The sequence below is a fragment of the Muntiacus reevesi genome, chromosome 5 (assembly GCF_963930625.1).
Source record: "Muntiacus reevesi chromosome 5, mMunRee1.1, whole genome shotgun sequence".
In the NCBI taxonomy this organism is placed as follows: Eukaryota; Metazoa; Chordata; class Mammalia; order Artiodactyla; family Cervidae; genus Muntiacus; species Muntiacus reevesi.
This window is the reverse complement of record NC_089253.1, coordinates 91,316,706-91,324,812: the sequence shown is the minus strand read 5'-3', so window position 1 is coordinate 91,324,812 and position 8,107 is coordinate 91,316,706.

The following is an 8,107-nucleotide window of genomic DNA, read 5'->3' as shown; positions in this document are numbered from 1 at the left end:
TGAGGCCAAAGAATAAGCCTCCCCATCATAGGAGCTGGGAAATTTTGCTAGGAAGAAAATTAGAGGTGATCAGAAGGTCTGAGCTGATGGGGCACCTGGCTCTGTGTCTCCAGAGGACTCTGTGATTGGGATCAGGAGTAGGGGGGCCCAGGGAGGAGGCTCAGTGAATAGCAGGGGTTTCCAGAGCTGTAGGGGGGGGGGGGCGGGTGCATGGAGGTGGTGGACTCCGGGCTTCGGGGTGGAGAGAGGCTCCAGTGCCCGGATGGACTCCCACGCGCTGAGTCAGTGCCCCTTGTTGATTCAGGCAGGAGTTCGTGCCCTCGGTAAACTAGGAGTGGTCATGACCCAGGAGGGAGGGGGAGGGAGGTCCAAGGCCAGAACCTTTGGACGTGTCCACGTGCAGGGAGGAGGGCGGGGAAAGGAAGCCAAGTTAAAGACAGGCAAGAAGCAGCTGGAGAAGCAGGAGATGGCTGTGCTCAGAGCCCACCTGTGGGGAGGGGTCAACTCCAGAGGGTGATCCCAGAGGTGGGGTGAGGGAAGGTGGGGATGGGGCCTGGGGACCCCAGGTGTTTTGTTTACCCATCCAATGTCAAGGGATGAAGGTCTGACCTGGAAAAGAGGAGGTGGTCGATACTAGTTAACATGTAAAATCGGGGAAAAGCAAATTGTTTGAATCATACCCATATTTTCCCAGTTACCCCTCCCCAGCCCTCACCTCTCACCTGATGACAGAGGAGTGGGGGCTGCCCCCACCCAGACCAGACTTCACAGGGTCATCACTGAATCGTCCATCGAGCAGTTACTCCAGATATTCTTGAATGTCACTGAGCCCCCGGGAACAGAATCATCTCATGGTCTTCTGAGCCCTGACAGCTTTACTGATTTTTTTTCTTCTTAACTGACAGTTTTAGCTGATCTGATTTGATGAGGGTGAAGAAAAGCCCAGGACCCACGTCTTCTTCCTTTAGCGGTTGTTTTGATCTCACCCTGGCAGAGGTGCAGAGAAATGCAAACCACTTCCTTCCAGCATCGCTTTTTGATTTTGGAGAGTCCCTTGGACTGCAAGATCAAACCAGTCAATCCTAAAGGAAATCAACCCTGAATATTCACTGGAAGGACTGATGCTGAAGCTGAAGCTCCAATCCTTTGGCAACCTGATGTGAAAAGCCGACTTATGGGAAAAGACCCTGAAGCTGAGAAAACCTGAGGATAAGGGGGTGGCAACAGAGGATGAGATGGTTGGATGGCATCACCGACTCAATGGCCATGAATCTGAGCAAATTCCAGATGATGAAGGACAGGGAAGCCTGGCGTGCTGCAGTCCATGGGGTTGCAAAGAGTCAGACATGACTTAGCAACTGAACTGAACTGAGCTTCTTCAGCACCCACTAGAGAAAAGAGCTAAAAAGCTTTTTTTTTTTTTTTGACTGAGCAGCATTCAGGATCTTAGTTCCTGGATCAGTACCCCTTGCATTAGAAGTGTAGAGTCTTAACCATTGAACCACCAAGGAAGTGCCTAAAAAGCTTTTTAAATTCAGGTCCATGGAAGAAGATTAGCTGGATTGTCCTGTGAAGAGGGGGCATGGCTCACCCGAGGTGACAGAGGGCAATTTGGCAAAAGCTTCTGTGTGCCCCAGGAAGTACCAGGCTTCAGAGTGAGCACTGAGAGTGCAAAGGGGGTCCTGGCTGCACACATCACCTCTGTTGGGAAGGTTTGGACCGCACTTGACCTTGAGAGTGGCTGGAGGGTGCCTGAGGCCAAGTCCTCAGAGAGCTCGAAGATTTGGGGTCCGCAGGGCCTGGAGGGTGACAGTGATGTTCAGCCAGACGGCTGGGAGAGGAGACCTGGGGACCAACCCTGGGGCCCCTTCTTTTTGCCTCAGATTCTTGGGTAAGCTCTTGGAGGAACAAAGTGTCCTGATAGTAACTGAGGGTGCTGCCTTCCTCGTCCTGTAGAACAGGATGTGGCCATTTGGGTACCCAGTTCACCGCTTGCCCTGCCCCAGAGCTGCTAAAAGGAGTCTACACATGCGTCCTGACTTATACTCGAAATGTTCAGATCACTTTTCCCACATTTTAAATGTTTCCTGCATTTCTATTCTTTTATTGTGGAAAATTTCAAACACACAGAAATACACTAGAACTCACCCACCTCACAGATAATGTTGTTTCAACTGTAACCCCCGCCCTTTATGTCTTCTTCCTCTATGATTCCTTTTATATGTATATAAACTTTTTAACGAAGTCAACTATCAATGGTAACTCACTCCGGTATTCTTGCCTGGAAAATGCCATGGACAGAGAAGCCTGGTGGGCTACAGTCCGTGGGGTCGCACAGAGTCAGAGATAACTCAGCACAAGCAACGTTAGAGAAAAGTACACAAACCATAAGTGTACAGTTCAATGAACTTTTGCATCCTCCCGCATCATTTCAAAGCCACTGTGTTATATTATTTCACCTACCTATTTCATCCTTAAAGATTTTTTTTGTTGTGGTAAAAAGTGCTGCTTTGAGTTTTAGCATCTTAATTATTTTTAAGCGGACACTTCGGTAGTATTAAGTGCATGTGCACCCTGCAACAGAGCTCAGAGAGTCTTTTCACCTTGCAACACTGACACGCAATTGCAAATCCTTTTTAACAAGCATCAGGGAAGAGCTAAGCTGTCTCAACTGCCTGAAAAAAAAGTGCATGCATCCTTCTTATATCACAGCACCTGCCAAGGAAGACAGGGAAGGAACACACGGGGGTCATGATTATATATACCTGACGCCAGAAAGGCTCTGTAAACAGGAGGCCGACAGCATGTGCTGCTTGGCAGGCATGCTCCCTGGAGGCACAATGATTACGGGGTGGACGGCACGTAGGAAATGAGATGAGGTCAAGGCTCCTCGGCCTGGGGGCCGTCACCTTTGTTCCTGGGGAGTGACTTGTCGCTCGGTTAGCAGTGCGCTGCGGCCTGCAAGGAATGAAGGGAAAAGTTGATTAATGTGTTTCTAAAGGGAGTGGAGGAGAGTGCAGAGCCTTGGCCGGCTTCCCCACTGAACCAAAGGGTCTTTGACCCCCACCCCCACCACGTCTGGGCTGGGCAGTGGGAATGGCTGAAGCCAGGGAGACTGTAATTCCTCAACCCGATTCTATCATTCTTATTTACATTCTATGTCCTCTCTTTCAAGAATATTTTTCTGACATTTGCCTTCTGGCAGAGCTGGGGCCCGTGCGTGGGAGTTGTGGGGAGGTGGACTTGGCTGGAAGCAAGGAAGAATTTTCTTAGTCAGAGTTGTCCAAAAATGGAACGGCCTGACTCAGAAGGCAGTGTGTCCCCAGCCTGGATAAAGTCCCGGAGAGGTCCTTTCAGGGGAGCACTCCCTCTGCTGCCACCGTCGTGTGCAGAAATCAAGGATGACCACTGCTTTCTGAGCACCTACTGTGTGCCAGGCATTGCTCTCCTGTGTTTGTGTGGACTGACCCACTTTATCATCAGATAGCCCATTGTAAAGATAGGGAAACTAAGGCCCGAAGAGGCTTACTGACCTGCCCAAGCTATGGGTCACGACTGCTAAGTCACTTCAGTCGTGTCTGACTCTTTGTGACCCTATGGACTGTAGCCCACCAGTCTCCTCTGTCCATGGGATTCTCCAGGCAAGAATACTGGAGCGGGTAGCCATGCCCAAGCTGACGCACTGCAAAGTGAGGGAGGCAGGATCAAGAGCCAGGCAGTCTGCTCCCCTCCCTCAACCCCCCCACTGTTTATAACTCTGTGAACCGTGACCTCAGGTGAACACCCAGCCGGGTGACCAGCTGTTGTCTGCTAAAGTGAGCTGAAACGGCAGTTGACTCAGCATGCAACATCCGATGAGAAGGCCGGAGGACTGCCACATTCCAGACCCCACAAGTAACAGGGGCTGGGTTTGCTCAGGACTGTGTCTAAGTGACAGGTGGACTCCAGGGCCCAGACCTCCCAGCCCAACCGTCCAGCTAGCAATGCCCTTCTTGACCCCGAGGCGTGTAAACTGGCTTCTTGCCTCGTTCCTTCAAGTTTATCCTCCGGTTTCAGGAATCCATCCCAAACTACCACTGCCCCTTCCCCGAGGCTGAGTCCTTGCCTTGGTCATCTGCCCAGGTCGTGGTCGCTATGAGGAAGCCTCAGGGTCTGGAGAGGCAGGCAGGCCAGCCTTGGAATCTGGGCGTGAATCCTGATTCTCCCACCCCCAGGGGAAGGTTGCTTACACATCTGATTCCTCGGGCAGGAAACCGATGCCTGTTTCATAAGACTGCGGTGAAGATTACCAAGTGATCACATGGGAAGTGGCCAAGCGCATGGCAGCCTCTATGGACGATGGTAACCTCCATCATCTCCCTCTATTGACGGAGGGTCTTGTCCTGAGCTCAGGGCTTACTGAGCCCCTAGGGTTGTTGTTCAGTTGCTCAGTTGTGTCCAGCTCTTTGCGACCCCGCGGACTGCAGCACGCCAGGCTTCCCTGTCCGTCATCATCTCCCGGAGTTAGCTCAAACTCATATTCATTGAATTGGTGATGCCATCCAACCATCTCATCCTTTGTTACCCACTTTTCCTCCTGCCCTCAATCTTTCCCAGCATTAGGGTCTTTTCCAAAAAGTCATGTGGCCAAAGTATTGGAGTTTCAGCATCAGTCTTTCCAATGAATATTAGGGTTGATTTCTTTTAGGATTGACTGGTTTGATCACCTTGCTGTCCAAGGGTCTCTCAAGAGGCTTCTCTAAAAGAACTCACATCCACAAAGTCTGAGGAAGAAGGTTCTTGGGTATGAGTTTGCCCTGCATTGGGAGCAGGGAACCAACTGCTACGTGGGCCATAGCTGGGTGGAGCTAAGCGGTCCCTTTGAGCAATTCTCAGAATCAGAAAACTCGGCTCTTAGCTCTATGGTCCGCTGTTTGTAAAACAAGAAATAACTAGAAAATCCCTAAAACTCCTCCTAGCTATAAAAGTGTTCTGGTTCATGATCAGGGGAAGGAGGAAAATGTGTATGTGACAAAATAAAAATACTTTCTGCAGTGGGCCAAGAAAAGAGAACAGAAGTAATTCACCTTTCAGTTCAGCCCCACACTGTTGAAAATTCAGGCTTCTGCACAAGGCACCTCCTGGTTTCCTTCTGTTCAGATTGCACTATGGCCCCCGAGGGACATTTCTGAAGTCCCTGACAACAGATTCCAATCAGGTGAATTGGCTGTAACTTTACACCATGTAGGCTTCCCGGGGGCCTGGAAATCTTAAACATTTATGAGACAGTTAACAACAAGTGAATACTTCTCAAGCTTTATCCAAGGTTGTGTTTCCCCTGCAGTATCATAAAATAGGTTAAAATAATTTTTCTGATTTTGCACTTGGGATAACTGAGGTACAGAAAGGTTTAGTCATTTTTCCAGAATGTGTCTAGGGAGAGAAACCTTGGGTCTTGGAATTGGCTAGATCCTTGCTGGCTAAGCAAGCTGTGGGATCTTTACCCATCACATCTTTGAAGAGAGGAGAGTTTCTTCTTGCTTTCCCTCAAATATTTTCTCCACATTGCTGCACCTGCTATATTTGGAGAAGATTTCTGAGGGGTGAAGTTATTATAAAACCTCTGTCTCCTCTCTGCATTTCAAGACCTCTTAGCCCTGCAGCCAAACTTTCATTTGCAGTAAAGGAGTAGCTTCCTTCATTGCTAAATTCACTGTCTCAGGACATAGTTTGGGCCAGAAAGAATAACAATATGGGTGTTTTTAACCACTTGAAGCATCTGTTGTTATGACACAATCTTTAAAGCCTTTGTTAACTTTTCTGATTACGATCACCACGGTACATTCTTTCCCACGTGTCTGGTCCTTTATTGGGCCAGCCCGACCATCCAAAATTACAAGATTTCTGAAATCCCAACCATTCTCTGTCCCAAAAGACGATGAGCTTTAGGATTCATCGGTGGAACTGGGCAAAGAACTGAAGGACAACTGGTCAGGTTGGAAGGACACAAGATAGAAACATTGATACCTGGATTTTCCCCAAACCCTTTCCCAACGATACAAATCAATGCAGCCTTGAGTGTAGGAAGCACTTGCCCAGATAGGGAAATCTCACAGGCAAACACTGCCTGTCCCCTGTGTTTGCTAACTTTCTCTCCCAAGTTTTAAAACTTACTGACACATTTAATGAGGTGATAATACTCCGTCTTAGAAACTGTGCCCCAGTGGGGGAAAAAGCAAAAATAATTTTAGGGAATTTCACATTTGAGTCTCTTATGGAAGGAAAAATCTCCGTCACAGATGTGGATAGGAAAAAGAGGACTTGGCTGTTAGATGTGGGTCATGTTCTCCACATGGGTTTGGATGGGCCAAGGCACCCGGGAAATCCACTGTCTGAAATCAGTAAGGTTACAGTGTCCTGAAGATCTCCTCACTGGGAAATTTGACAGTGTCAAGGACATGGAGTAGAGTCGGTATTTTCTCAGCTACTTTGGATTTATGTGATGGTCTAGAAGGGGAGATTTCAGTCACCACTCTGGAACTTTCTTATATCTTTTCTAAGCATATTCTGTGATCTTTTGGAGAATGACAACCAAGAAGGCTCCCAAGCTCACCGAACTCACACGGCTCACTATCAGTCACATGCGATCCACATGATCCCAGGATATGATTTAGGTTAATTTAGGACATGATGCTAATTTACGCTATGATGCTAAATTAAGCCTCATGCTTTTAATCCATTTCCCAATAATAAAATTTTTTAACTTTTTTTTTTTTATTGAACTATAGTTGATTTACAATGCTGTATTAGTTTCAGGTACACAGCAAAGTGATTCCATTATATGTATTATTTAAATTAAAAAAAATTTTTTATAATGCTGTGTTGGTTTCTGCCATACAAGAATGCAAGTCAGAGATAATTATACACACACCTCTCCCCCCATCCCACCCTTCCAGGTCACCACAGAGTGCCAGACTGGGCTCCTGTGCCATACAGCAGCTTATATTCTTTTTCATATTCTTTTTCCTTATAGGTTATTATAAGATATTGAGTATAATTCCCTGTGCTGTATAGTAGGTCCTTATTGGGCACCTATTTTATATATAGTAGTGTGTATCTGCTAATCCCAAGCTCCCAATTTATCCCTCCCTCTCCCCCCTCTCAGTAACTGTAAGTTTGTTTTCTACGTATGTGGGTCTCCTCCTGTCAATAACACAAAAGTTTCACAGAGGAAAAATCACGGCACATTGTCACAGAGACGGTTTGGTCATTCTATACATGGCCTTCCTTATTCAACTCTGCCCAGCAGCAGAAGGGATGTTCACTAACCTCTCCTTTTATTGTACACCAAGCCCAGGATCTGAGATGCTGTGCATTCTCATGCAGTAAGTCTAGATCCTTTTCTGCTGTTTTCCATCGCCAATAATCATAAAAGCTGTTTGTTGCCAGGAAGCCATGGGATCTTGTATCTCCCACTCTGGGTTTTCAGATCATAAAATGGGCTTTGTCATGTGCTTAGAATCATAAGATGCTTTTAGAGCTAGAAAAGATCTTGAAGATCACATTGCCTAATCTCCTTTCACAGGTGAGAAAGTCAGGCTTGGATCAGGTGACCCTAGGCCTCTGGCTGTGGTGGCCAAGCCCACAGGACTACAAGGACCCCGGCAAGTGAGCGTGGTAGACCAGTTCACTCCAGCAGCCCATGTGCGCTGAATGAGGAGGAGCGCACAAAACACAGACAACTCTAAAGTACACAAACCTGAAAGCATCGGCCAGGCCAGGCTCTTTAGCCAAGGTGAAATGACACCCGTTGTAGGGAGTTAGGGATTTATGAGGCCCCAGGGCAAAGTAACAATGCAGGACTCCTTGTTCAGAGAGCAGAAAAGGGATTTCCCTGGCGGTCCAGAGGTAAAGACTTTGCCTTCCAATGCGGGGGATGCGGGTTCAAACCCTGATTGGAGAGCTAAAATCCCACATGCCTCATGGCTAAGAAACTTAAAACCAGAAGCAATGTTGTAACAAATCCAATAAAGATTTTTAAAAAAAAGGGCAGGAGGAAAACTTTGTCCTTTCTTCCATGGTCTCTGTCTGCACCTGCCATGGTGTCTTCCATTTGCTGTTTAATGAG